General features: G+C 40.5%; 1 non-coding gene across 1 annotated transcript; it reads right to left on the bottom strand.

The window, feature by feature from the left end:
• Positions 1-4305: 4305 nt before the first annotated feature.
• LOC121968870 lies at positions 4306-4412 on the bottom strand. Its single transcript, XR_006108393.1, has one exon. It is a non-coding gene; the product is annotated as a small nucleolar RNA R71 (small nucleolar RNA).
• Between the last annotated feature and the right edge of the window lie 9496 nt (positions 4413-13908).

The raw sequence follows: 13908 nt of genomic DNA, 5'->3' as shown, positions 1-13908 counted from the left end.
TGATTTATATAGTTGTCGGGTTTCCTGGAACCCCTGTATTGAATTGCAGACATAATTAGTGGTTCATGTATCTACACACCAGGTACCGGTAGATAATACCACTAAATATGTTTTAACAACTAATAAAATACACCGTTATTGTTCTCAGTTCTGAGAGAACAGTCTACCTTAATGTCCAAGTTTTCCAATCATTACAATTGGGACTACTAAGTCTATTTTATAGTATAACAACTAGGGGATTGACTAACATTTGAAATCCTAAGAATCACAAAAATATTTGGTCAAGACCAACATCTCAAAATCCACGTGAATTTTGTATGCCACGATAGTGTGGACGTATACAAATTCTAAAAGGAGATTTTATCCATTAATTTTATTATCTTGTCAACTTATGACAAATAAAATTAATAGTTTGTCTGTCTTTGATCAAATATTTGGTCAAGACTCAAAATTTAAAATAATATTGATTTCTCTAACAATACTATTTAAATTTACCAACACCTCAAAACACCGTGAATTTTGCATGCCACGTTAGTGTGGACGTATACAAATTCAACATTTGTAAGAGGAGGGTCTTACCCATTAATTATCTTGTCAACCTTAAATTACCTCAAACACCATGAATTTTGTATACCACGTTAGTGTGGATGTATACAAATTCAATTGTTTGTAAGAGGAGGTATTATCCATTTTATATTGTCAACCTAACTTTATGACAAATAAAATTACCTCAAACACCGTGAATTTTGTATGCCACGTTAGTGTGGACGTATACAAATTCAAACATTTGTAAGAGGGGGGTTTTACCTAACTCTATGACAAATTAATAGTTGGTATTGCTTTGGTCCCGCAAAACAATAGCAGTGACTCCGTTGGGGAGGATACTATTGAATACGTCTAAGTGTATACCATTACTTGATACTTAGTCCATTAAATAGGATTATGTCCCTTCAGTTGGAGAAGATCACAAGCTCCTAAATAATTTCCTATAACCATCCATAAAGGAAGTTTGATCTAGTGATCCGCAACAAACCCATCTGTTGTGGAGGGAGGCACTCAGAGCCAACACGCAAGCTTGTTGCATCACTTACAAACCAGTAATGGAGACCGTGGAATTTATTTAAAATCCCTCTCCCACTTAGTTATTTAAGGTGAGGAATTTTAACCTATGCTAGCATATAACACATGCACACACACACAGTAACTAAAAGCAATAAATTTGGAAATTAATTTTCCAACTATTATGGGATTTTCATCACTGTCCTCCGTGTGCTCCAACCCTAGCTGCTGCCATCTTTAGCCACCGCCATCGGGTCGAGTTGTCGCATCTATCTTGTTTCTTATTCTGCTGCGCCTCTGGTCCTCCAATAGCACCACGCCTCGCAAAGATACGATCCGCCACAAAAATAGTATTTTACATATATCGATCCTATATTCCATAAAGGAATGTACATGTATTCTAGATCGAACAAAAAAGTAAAATTCTAAACTAATACAGCTCCTGCTGTATTTAATACATACAATCATGAACACACAAAATAATGTCCTTGATATGTCCAAGGTGTTGGGAGATTGTTGGTGCAATATTCCCCAGGTCAAGGTTGACCTAGTTTGACTGAGCTTGAATTGAGTCAAGCTCGAGTCTTAATGTTTATGTTTTGATGGTTTGACAATACATGTTGACAATACATGTTTGACAATACATGGAGATTGCAGGTGCAATTGTTCATGTGTGGAGATTGTGATGCAGAGTCAAGTATGTCAAAGTTGACCGGATACTTAACTGGAAAATCCTGGTAAGTGAAGCCAGGTGAAAGTCCTAACTTGGAGGTTAGGCAAAGGAAGTCCTGGTGAGTGAAGCCAGGCATGAGGAAAATCCTGGTGAGTGAAGCCAGGTGAAAGTCCTAACTCGGAGATTAGGCAAAGGAAGTCCTGGTGAGTGAAGGCAGGTAGGAGGAAAATCCTGGTGAGTGAAGCCAGGTGGAAGACATAGTGAGTGAAGCTAGGTGATGTGCGTAGATTATATACTCTTTTATGCATGTTTTTACGCACAATTACATACTTTGAGCATGCTTGATCTATGCATTTTTATACTTCCAGCTTTCCTTTTAGCATATTTACTCTTTTGGTTAGGAGATCAGCTTTTTGTGCATTTTCTGTACATAGGAGTCGAAATTGGTGAAGATTATGCGTCCTCGGACAAGCTTGGAAGGAATTGAAGGGAGAGAGCATCAGGCCGCGTACCAAACACGACCGTGTAGTTTTAACAGGAAGGGAAGAGGACATGGCCGTGTGAATCTCACACGGCCGTGTCTTGATTTGAAGAAATTAGAGCAGATGCATTACATGGCCGTGTAGATCACACTACAGGTGAGGTTTCCAGAGGTCAGCGGTGGTGGCCAGGTGCACCACACTACCGTGTAGCATTTCCAGAGAACAGGGTCTGGCCGTGTGAGTCATCGCCAGTGCAGCCTTGGGAGAAGGAACTGGACATGGCCGTGTGAATCTCACACTACCGTGTCACGGGCCGTGTGGCGCCCGATTTCTCCTCTATTTAAACCCTCCTTCATGAATTGAAGGGATCTCTTCCCTTTGGGAGAAGGCAAGATTTGGTGGTATCCTCCCATTCTTGGGAGAATTTCAGGCGATTCGAGGGAGTTCTTGCGATTTCGACTCGAGAGGATGGATCCAAGACGAGGCTTCTTCAGAGATAAATTTCTCTTTCCCCCTTTTCTTGGTTTGTTGGATTGGGGATTTAAGAAATGCTTGTAATCCTTATTTCTTCGGTATTCTTCCTCGATTCATGGAGTAGATCTTGTATTCTAGGATTAAGGGAGTATTTGTATGATGGATTGATGTAATCTCTTATGGATTTGCCAATTTCTTGTTTCAATGACATTGTCTTGCTTGTATCAATTAGATCTTGAATGATTAATGGTGATTTGTGCTTAATTCTCTTTCTTGATTGATTGTTTGGATTTCTTGTGGACTTAGTAAAGATAAACTCACTCGATCATCCGAGGGATCCACGTGATAGTGCAAGCCTGTAAGGACGTTTGAGAGATAATCTTGAAGAGAAATAGGAATATTCAAGAGAGTAGATGGATCTTGTGATTAGTTTTTGTATCTTGATAGATTAATAAGTGTGGGCTCTATGTTGATATCCGAGGAAGGCATAGTAATAGGTGCGCCTGTGTAAGGACAACGTAGGTTCACGCCTAATTGATCATATTTAGATACATTTCTCAGTCCTTAGCCGGTTATCTATTGCAAGAGAGAACCTAACTTTCTACAAGTGTTTGGCAATTGAGGGATAAGAATTGGTGAACCATTTACATTCAAGAAATCTTACAAAGAAACCGAAACTCCTAGAATCTCCCTTATCATAACCCAAAACACTAAACTCTTGTTTGTTGATCTTTAATATTATATTTGTTTACCTTCACTTTGCATTTGAAACAATTGGATAGTTGTTTAGCTAATTCGCATTGAGGCATTTCTAGTGCTTATTCCAGTCCCTATGGATACGATAATCTTTTATATTACTTGCGACATTTCCGTACACTCAGAGCATAACAAGTTTTTAGGCGTGCGTTCGACTCGGCTTATAACATTAGGAATTATCAATTGAGTTAGACTAAACATAACATTTGTTTTCCTTTCATATTGCATAGTTGTAACTAATCATTAGATTTCTGCTTTTACTTTCTTGTATAACTTTTACTTCTTGTTAATTCTTTTGTACAAATTCAATTATATGCATTTTGATTCTTTTTATTTTTTTATTTTTCTGTTGAATTGTCATTTGCTATCTTGTTCTTGTGTATGCGAAGATCTAACTGCAGGAATTTTTTTTACCTTTCTGAGATTGACAGAACTTTCCATAAAAGAAGAATTCTGCAAAGGCAAATTGAAGAACAGGAACATTTGAACATGGCGAATAGACCACTCAAGGATTATGCTGCACCTTATGCAAGAGGTTTTCGATCTAGTATTTCAAGACCTTCAGTGGAAGCTAATAACTTTGAGATCAAACCCGCAATTATATCTATGGTGCAACAGAACCAATTTGGTGGAGGACCTCATGAAGACCCCAATCAACACTTAGAGGTCTTTTATGAAATATGTGGTATCATGAAAATGAATGGAGTTCCTTCAGAAGCAGTTAGATTATTATTATTTGGGTTTTCTTTAAGAGATAGGGCAAAGCAATGGCTGAATTCTTTGGCCCCTTATAGCATCACCACTTGGGAGCAGTGTGAGCAACATTTTCTTGATAAATTCTATCCACCAAGCAAAACAGCTCATATGAGGAATTTAATTGCAAGCTTCAAGCAAACTGACTCAGAATCTCTTTTTGAAGCATGAGATAGATATAATAGTATGCTCAGACAATGCCCACATCATGGATTGGAAAGATGGTTAGTGTTGCACACTTTTTATAATGGTATCAACTATCATACCAAAGTGTCCCTTGATTCAGCTGCTGGAGGGCACTTATGAATAAAAGTTTAGATGAAGCTGAAGAAATTATTGACAGTGTAGCACAAAATCATCATCAATGGGCAAATGAAAGAAGTGGTGGCTATTCTTCTGTAAACCCAACAATTAAAGCATCAGGGAAGTTTGATGTAGATGCAGTCTCTCTTTTGTCTGCAAAATTGGACGCTCTTACAAAGAAATTTGAGAATTTGGGGACTAGTGCTAATATGGTCAATGCTATTAGTACATCTTGTGAAGTATGTGGGAGTTCAGAGCACTCAAATGACTCATGTCCATTGGGAGCTATCACTGCACAAATCAATCAACTGGAACAATGTGATGCAATCATGAGTTACAATCAAAGGCAGAACAACCCATACTCAAATACTTATAACCCTGGATGGAAGAGCCATCCCAATTTTTCTTACAGAAATAATCAAGATCAAGGACCATCTATGGGGGCAAGACCAAATTTTCAAGCTGGGCAACAAAATTTTCAACATCTATCTTCTCAAGGCTTACCAAAGTCAAATATTGAAAAGATGCTTGAAGAAATTATCTCAAGTCAGAATGAAATGAAGCAAGATTTAGCAAAGCTCATTCAGAGAATGGATAATTTTGAAAAGCATCAAAAGATCCAGGATAGTCAAATTGCCCAACTAGCTTCCTCATCATCCAGAACACCAGGACAACTTCCAGGAAAACCTGATGTGAATCCTATGGAGCATTGCAATAGAATTGAGCTTAGGAGCGGACGGACCTTGGGAGACTCCCAAGTGATTGCTCCAAAAGGGATACAAAAAGAAGAAGAGCTCTCTCCTCTTATACCAAATCAGATTCAAGCTAATGAGGAGAGTACCATTGAGGTTGAAGAGACTCTTCCACTGAACCATCAGAGCAAAGCTGTCCCTTTTCCTCAGAGACTTACAATGCTCAAGAAAGATGAAGAATTTGGCAAGTTTTTAGAAAAAGTTAAGGAAATTTGTGTAGAGGTACCTCTTATTGATGCTATTCTTTAAATGCCTAGATTTGGCAAATTCCTGAAGGATCTCATGTCAAACAAGAGAAGAAGAGGAGAGGTTGAGATAATTGCGCTTAGTGAGGAATGTAGTGCTATTTTGGTGAAGAACACTTCCCCAAAACTAAAGGAGCCAGGGAGCTTTTATATTCCTTGCAACATAGGAAAAGATTTTTTTGAAAAAGCTTTTTGTGATTTGGGGGCAACTGTTAGCCTCATTCCCTATTCAATTTGTAATAAATTAGGTCTCAAAAACATTAAACTTACTACTATGGCACTTCAACTTGCCGATCATTCCTGTAGGTACCCTTTGGGTATTATAGAAGATGTGCCAGTAGAGGTGGATGAGAATGTTATGTTGGTGCGGGAAGCATCCGACGATCGAACCTTAGTTTTGATAATGGCAAAAGATTCAAAGTTAAGTTAGTGTGTGATCTAAAATGTGTGAATAAGTGTTTCAGGAAAGTCCTAGCTGCGGTTAGGCAAAGGGAAAATCCTAAGGGGTGGTAACCTTAGGTCCTAGGGGGCGGTAACCCTAGGTGGAGGAAAACCCTAAGGGGCGGTAACCTTAGGTCCTAGGGGGCGGTAACCCTAGGTGGAGAAAAACCCTAGGGGGCGGTAACCCTAGGTCCTAGGGGGTGGTAACCCTAGGCGGTAAGTCTAGTCGGTCTGGAGGACCGGGCTGGCATCAGGTAATCTCCCCTGAGGGGAGTAGGTGAGGACGCGTTCCCCGTAGAGGGAACAGAGCGCCTCGTCGACCTAGGTTTCACGGAACTGTCGACTCGGACGATCAAGACCGCCGCATTATTCTCATCGTGTTTTATCGATTCTAACACTGCAGGGATTTTGCTCGGACTAACCTTGTTTTGCAGTGAGGAACTTCGGAAGGTGGTCCGGCGCCCGGATGGATCGGGCGCCTGAGTCCGGGGCGGGCTGGTCCGGGCGCCCGAGACCAAACTTTATCCCTGCCGCGACTTTGCCACGTGGAGCATCCTGGTTGGTTGGCCACGTCACACTCCAGGCGCCCGGAACCGCATATAAAAGGAGGGTTGAGGTGCAGCTTCAAAGAACAACGAATTCCAAGCTTTCTTTTGTGAAGTGCTGCCAACGAGACGACCTTGAAGTGCTACTACTCGACGTCGACAACCCGAAGCTCAGACTCTTCGATCTTTTGTTGTCGCTATTAGTTTACTTATTGCATTAATTGTAATTCTAATTGTAATCTTTCCGATATATAGTTGTTGCCCACCGAAAGCGGTCAAGGACCGCGGGCCTTCGAGTAGGAGTCGCCATAGGCTCCGAACGAAGTAAAACACCTGCGTCTCTGTGTGTTTGATTTTACTTTCCGCTGCGTTATTATTCTGTGTTTAAAATCGTTAAAATAGCCACGAGCACTATTCACCCCCCCTCTAGCGCTTTCGATCCATCATGTTATTCCCATAGATTTTGTCGTGTTGGACATGGAAGAGGACCCCAGGATTCCTATCATATTAGGAAGACCTTTCCTTGCTACAGCTAGAGCTATAATTGATGTCAAAAATCATAAGCTTTCTTTGGTAATTGGTAAGGAAAGGTTGGAATATGATTTATCTAATATCTCTAACCATGTCTCGTCTCTTTTAAATGTTTGTAGCAGGACAAGCATTTATAAACTTGAGGAATGGAATTTCCATCCTCATGGAAGGCCACCAAACGAAGGAGACAATGTGGTGGAAGATGTTGGGAGAAGATCTCCCAACAAAAATGAAAAGTATATCTGTCCTCCAAGGGCGAGGAAAAGAAGTGAATGATCAAGTTTGGTCGAGCTAAAGACCTTAAACAAGCGCTTCTTGGGAGGCAACCCAAGGGTTCTTTTAGTTAGTTTTGATTTGTATTTTAATTTCTTTTAGTTTGATGCATTCTTTTGATTTTGTTTTCAGGTTAGGTGCAAAACAGAGCCCGGCCGTGTGCTATACACGGCCAGGCAAAGGTTGCAGAGAAGGGAAGTGCTTGGGCCGTGTCATCCAGACATGGCCGTGTAGGATCTCCTGAGGAGAAAAAGGACTAGGTCGTGTCCCAAACACGGCCGTGCAAAGAATTCCGAGAAGAAAGATGGAGAGGTCGTGTCCAAGACACGGCCGTGCGAAGAATCCAGAGAAGGAAGAGGGGGAGGCCGTGTGGATCTGCACGGGCCGTGTAGGAGAGTTATTTAAGTCTTCTTTCTACCTTACACGGCCAGATCTTGGCCGTGTTCCGCACACCCCCAACTCTCCAAAACATCTCTTTCCCTCCCAATCTCTTAAAAACTCCTCTCTAATCTCTCAAGATCTCTTAGATCCGGATTCTCCTCTTCTCTAAGACTTGGACTTTTTATTCTCCTAACCTAAGATCTTTGCTCTTTGAAGTTTTGTTCTTTGAGTTCCATTTTTCCAACCCTAGATAATTCTTCCCCTATCTAAACTCATCAAGATGTCCAACATTTTGAAGAAACTTCGCAAAGGAGGTAGTGGATCCAGTGGAGACAAAGAGAAGGAGCCATCAAGGGACAAAGGAAAACAACCAGTGAAGGGAAAAGGCAAAAGGACTTCACACAACGAAGGTAATGACAATGAATTCAATATTGTGTTTAGAAATGATGATCAAGTAACTAGATTTGCAATTCTTGTCAATAGAAAGATAGTGTGTACTAGATATATGGACCCAACTGTTCTTGATATGCTTGGAATTAGGGAAGATGTAGATTTGATGATTGGGTTTTTGGATTGGAGTGATATTATGTACACACATTTGCCTACATATCCTCATCTTGTTTTGGAATTTTTAAGTTCATTGGATGTCCATTTTACTAATGAAGATGATTATTTTGGAAAAATCTCATTTAGGCTAATGAATCAACAATTTCTATGGGCATTTAGTGACTTTAATTCTTGTTTTGGATTAACCACCGGTAGCCCTCGTAGGTTTGATCCAAGGTTTAATTGGAATCATTTTTGGAATGCAATAACTGGGTTAGATCAACCTTATGAGCCTTCAAGAGCTAAGGCATCCCATATGCAAAACCCCATCTTTAGGTATCTACATAGAGTCATGAGTAAAACTATTTTTGGTAGGGGAGAGAGTGATGGGGTGGTTAAAAAGATAGAGCTTTATGCTTTATGGGCTATGCTTTATAAGGTTGAGTTTGATTCTGGTTTTCATTTTGTTCAAACCTTATTAAGATCTGCTAGGGCATCATCGGGATCAATTGTTTTTGGTGGTTTGATTACCCGAATAGCTTATAATTTAAATCTTGATGTTGATGGGTTGGAAATAATTCATGGTAATGACATGATTGACATTGATGCATGTCTTGCTATGAAAATGATCGTTCGGGATGAGAATGATTTCGCGTTTCCTAGGAGGAGTGGTTCTCCTTTACCCCTTCCTTTTCCTGAACGAACTACTATTCGTAACCCGACTAATTGGGTAATTTCTGAGTTAGATTTTGAGGATAACCCTTCTATACTTGGAGACACTGAGCCACATCATGAGCCCTCGTCATCTGGACACCCGCAGCCTTCTAGTTTTATGGAGCCTGCTAGGCATTCTTTTGCATATGACACGGGATCTTCCAAGTTTGATTTTTCAGATTTTCGTACGTCTCTAGAATCACTTCATGAGAAGCAAGATGCCCAATGAAAAATGTTGGAGGGGCGCTTCTCTTTATCTGGTGATCAGTTTAGGGAGGTACAAAATCATTTTCAGTTTACGAGGAATTTTCAAGGTCAAGTGGCTGAGTTTGTGCAGGATTATGATACTGATCAGGCTAGGATGAGAGATTTTATGCAGAGCATGACGCTTACTAGCCAACAAGTAGATGCTTTATATGAGTATCAAAGATCCTTGGGTGAGATTCCAGGTTTTCCTAGTTTTCCTATTGGCCAACCACGTCATAGACCTCCTTTCCCTCGTCCACCTCCTCCACCATATTGATTTCATCGGGACGATGAAAAGTTTAAGTCTGGGGGGGTGTTATGTACTGTTTAGTTTGGTTTTCAGTTTTTAGTTTTTGTTAGTTTTTCATGTTGGTTCATATTTTCATTGCTTGTTGCTTTATTTTGCTTGTTTTTGAAATAATCATGGCAAAAAAAAATTTTTTTTTTTTTTGAGAACATCAAATCTTCACTTATATGCTTTCTTGGATTCAAGTGAAATGTTAGCACGATTATTGTCTTGATTCATGATGTTCGAATGATGCTAGTAGTAAACTTTGTGTAGTTCTTTTTTCTATCTTGGGAAGCATTTATAAGCTAAGAATCTTATGGTGATGAGTTTTAGTTTTGGTTCAACCTTAAGGATTTTATCTTCACTACACTTGTGCTTGATGCTTGAATAGTTGATGTCATTGAAATAGTCATGATTCATCTTGTTTGCTTAGTACTTGGTTTCCATGGTGATTTCTCAACTTTCATTTTGGTTACTGGATGAGGCTCAAATCATTAAAGCTCATTTGGAAAAATCAAAATATCCCAACATGTGTGCTAAAAGTACATTTGTGAATAAGTTTTGCACAATGCAAACACTTATAAAAAATAAATTAAAAAAAAAAGGATATAAAAAATAGTTGTCATGAGTGGAATATAGCAAGTCACCCCTTTGAGACCGAGTTAGGTTACTGGGGAAATGACTGCTTAGCTTCTCTTGAGATTGAGCACACCTTTGAGACCTTGGGTTAGTTGAGAAATATGAACCAAGTGAATGGTGAGTAAGTGCCTATCACTGGTTACTTGTCTTTCACTGGAAACATTAGGAATTCAAATTTGATGACGACTTGACTAGGACATGGATTGAGACTTGAAGGGTGTTGAGTTACTTTTACACTGTGCACAAGATTCTTATGCTTGAACCATACTTTACTTGTTTCCATGATCACGCTTGTTAATGAAACTTTTTGATAGAGTTAGGAAAGTGCACTAGGTTTTATGAATGTGTTATAGAACATATGAATTTAGACTGCAACATTTTGCTTGAGGACAAGCAAATGTTTAAGTCTGGGGGTGTGATGTGCGTAGATTATATACTCTTTTATGCATGTTTTTACGCACATTTACATACTTTGAGCATGCTTGATCTATGCATTTTTATACTTCCAACTTTCCTTTTAGCATATTTACTCTTTTGGTTCGGAGATATGCTTTTTGTGCATTTTCTGTACACAGGAGTCGAAATTGGTGAAGATTATGCGTCGTCGGACAAGCTTGGAAGGAATTGAAGGGAGAGAGCATCAGGCCGTGTACCACACTAGTTTTAACAGAGAAGGAAGAGGACATGGCCGTGTGAATCTCACTCACACGACCGTGTCTTGATTTGAAGAAATTAGAGCGGATGCCTTACATGGCCGTGTAGATCTACAGTGGTGTGGAGTTTCGAGGCGGTGGTGGCGTGTACCACACTACAGTAGCATTTCGAAGAATGGAGGTCCCGCCGGTGAGTCACACTGCCAGCCTGGCAGAGAAGAATCGGACATGGCCGTGTGAATCTCACACGGCGTCGTCACTGGGGCTGCCCGATTTCTCCTCTATTTAAACCCTCCTTCATGAATTGAAGGGATCTCTTCCCCTTGGAAGAAGACAAGATTTGGTGGTATCCTCCCATTCTTGGGAGGATTTCAGGCGATCGAGGAGTTCTTGGCGATTTCGACTCCGGAGGATTGGATCCAAGACGAGGCTTCTTCAGATAAGTTTCTCTTTCCCCCTTTTCTTGGTTTGTTGGATTGGGGATTTAAGAAATTCTTGTAATCCTTATTTCTTCGGGTATTCTTCCTCGATTCATGGAGTAGATCTTGTATTCTAGGATTAAGGGAGTATTTGTATGATGGATTGATGTAATCTCTTATGGATTTGCCAATTTCTTGTTTCAATGACATTGTCTTGCTTGTATCAATTAGATCTTGAATGATTAATGGTGATTTGTGCTTTATTCTCATTCTTGATTGATTGTTTGGATTTCTTATGGACTTAGTAAAGATAAACTCTCACTCGATCATCCGAGGGATCCACGTGACAGGTGCAAGCCCGTGTAAGGACGTTTGAGAGATAATCTTGAAGAGGAAATAGGAATATTCAAGAGAGTAGGATGGATCTTGTGATTAGTTTCTTGTATCTTGATAGATTAATAAGTTGTGGGCTTTTATGTTGATATCCGAGGAAGGCATAGTTATAGGTGCACTTCTGTGTAAGGACAACGTAGGTTCACGTCTAATTGATCATATTTAGATACATTTCTCAGTCCTTAGCCGGTTATCTATTGCAAGAGAGAACCGACAACTTTCTACAAGTGTTTGGCAATTGAGGGATAAGAATTGGTGAACCATTTACATTCAAGAAATCTTACAAAGAAACCGAAACTCCTAGAATCTCCCCTTATCATAACCCAAAACACTAAACTCTTGTTTGTTGATCTTTAATATTAGATTTGTTTACCTTCACTTTGCATTTGAAACAATTGGATAGTTGTTTAGCTAATTCGCATTGAGGCATTTCTAGTGCTTATTCCAGTCACTGTGGATACGATAATCTTTTATATTACTTGCGACATTTCTGTACACTTGCGGAGCAATCCAAAGCCTCCCGGCCCTGTGGATCAGTTGATCGATCCAAAGCCTCCCCAATCCATTGGGAGCAATCCAATCGATCGGGATCTGACCGTTGGCGCAGATAAAGGTCGTTGGCGTGCGTCTTCTTCGGTAGAACTTGCAGAGAACTCTCGGCCACTTCTCCTGATCCTCACCAGCGATCAAAGAGCTTCTCCACAGGGTTCTCACCGCCAGTTCTTGAAGCTCTTGGAGGTTTTTTCAAGTCAAGAGGCGGATCTACAGCAAGAGGAAGAAAGCTAGGGTTAGGGTTTTCTATACTCATTTAAGCTTTTTCTTGTATTTGTGTATCCTTTCCCTTTCTTCTTGTAGTGTGAACTTGTAGGGCTTCTTCGCCTTCATTAGTTATTGAAAATGAGTGTTTATTAGTGGAGGTGTGTGTGAGTGTGTGGATCCTTGGACTAGTCACCTCCTTTGGAGGTGGATACCAAGTAAATCTACTTGTTAGCGTTGTGCGTGTTGTTTCTTGTATATTTCCGCTGCACATCTTTGAAGAAACAAGCAACGCCGTTCACGAGCACGCGACGAGCTATTCACCCCCTCTCTAGCTACATTTCGGTCCCAACAAGTGGTATCAGAGCGAGGTCGCTCTTCACCGGAATCATCGCCAGAAGGGGCAAACGTAACAAGAAGAGCTAGAGGGTGAAGAAGTTGAAGCAAAATTATCAAAGTCAAAGAATTCAAGAAGCTCAACTTCAAGATGCAATTCCAAGATGGACTTGGATTTGACACAAGGGTGGCTCCACCGTACACATCTACAAGCTTCGATCTTTGGAGATCAAGGATCGAGAATTTCTTAATGGTGGAGATAGAGCAATGGTTTGCTCTAATGGAAGGCTTCGAAGCTCCAAAGAATTCAAAGGGCAAAGTACTCAAGAGGAGCAAGTGGAGCCAAGAACAAATCCAAAGATGTGAGGCTAATGACAAAGTGACCAAGCTTTTGGTCAATTTATTGCCGAGCAACATCGTGGAGCAAATTGGAGAGTGTGAAGATGCCAAAGAGCTATGGAGCAAATTGGCATCAATTCATGAGATCCCCTCCACTGTACCAGACCAAGAAAAATCCAAAGAGGGAGACTCATTGGATCAAAATAAAGAGCAAGAGGACTCCGAAGTTGAGAGATGCTCAACTTCCGATGAAGAGGAAGTCCAAGAAGCTTCATCCTCAAAGGAGTGCAATCAAAAGAGCAAGGAGAGGGCATACTCCTTGTTCCATGTCCAAGATGAAGATGAAGAAGTCTCCACCTCTAGGATTGAGGGGGAGCAACTTTTGGTGACACCGGATCAAGAAGAAGGAGAAGTTTCCACATCCGGGTCAAGAAGAGAAGAGGATGAAGAAGCTTCCACCTCCACAAGTCAAGCAAAATCAAATGGAGGAGTATCATCTTTGGATCAATAGGAAGCCTCTACTTCCAAGTCAAATGGAGGAGCAAGTGCCACCCCTACACAAGAAGGTATAAATTGTTCATTTAAAAATAAAAATCATATCATATGCTTTGAATGTAGGGAACATGGGCATTACAAGAGCAAATGACCTAAATTGGCCAAGAAGAAGGGCTAAGTGGCACAAAAGGGCAAGGAGAAGCCCAAGGAGACCATCCCCAATACAAAGAAGAGCAAGGAGCACATTGTGTGTTTCTCTTGCAATCAAAAGGGGCATTACCGAAGTCAATGCCCTAAGGGGAAGAAGGCGGTCAAGGCTCAAGGAGGAAGCTCAACTCAAGGGGGAGCCTCCAAGGTAAAAAGGAAGGTATCATTCATTGAGCCTATCCCCTTAAATAATGGTAAAAAACATGAT

Source organism: Zingiber officinale, chromosome 3B (genome assembly GCF_018446385.1).
Source record: "Zingiber officinale cultivar Zhangliang chromosome 3B, Zo_v1.1, whole genome shotgun sequence".
In the NCBI taxonomy this organism is placed as follows: domain Eukaryota; kingdom Viridiplantae; phylum Streptophyta; class Magnoliopsida; order Zingiberales; family Zingiberaceae; genus Zingiber; species Zingiber officinale.
The sequence above is the reverse complement of the archived record's forward strand: the minus strand, read 5'-3'. Positions and strand labels throughout refer to the sequence as shown.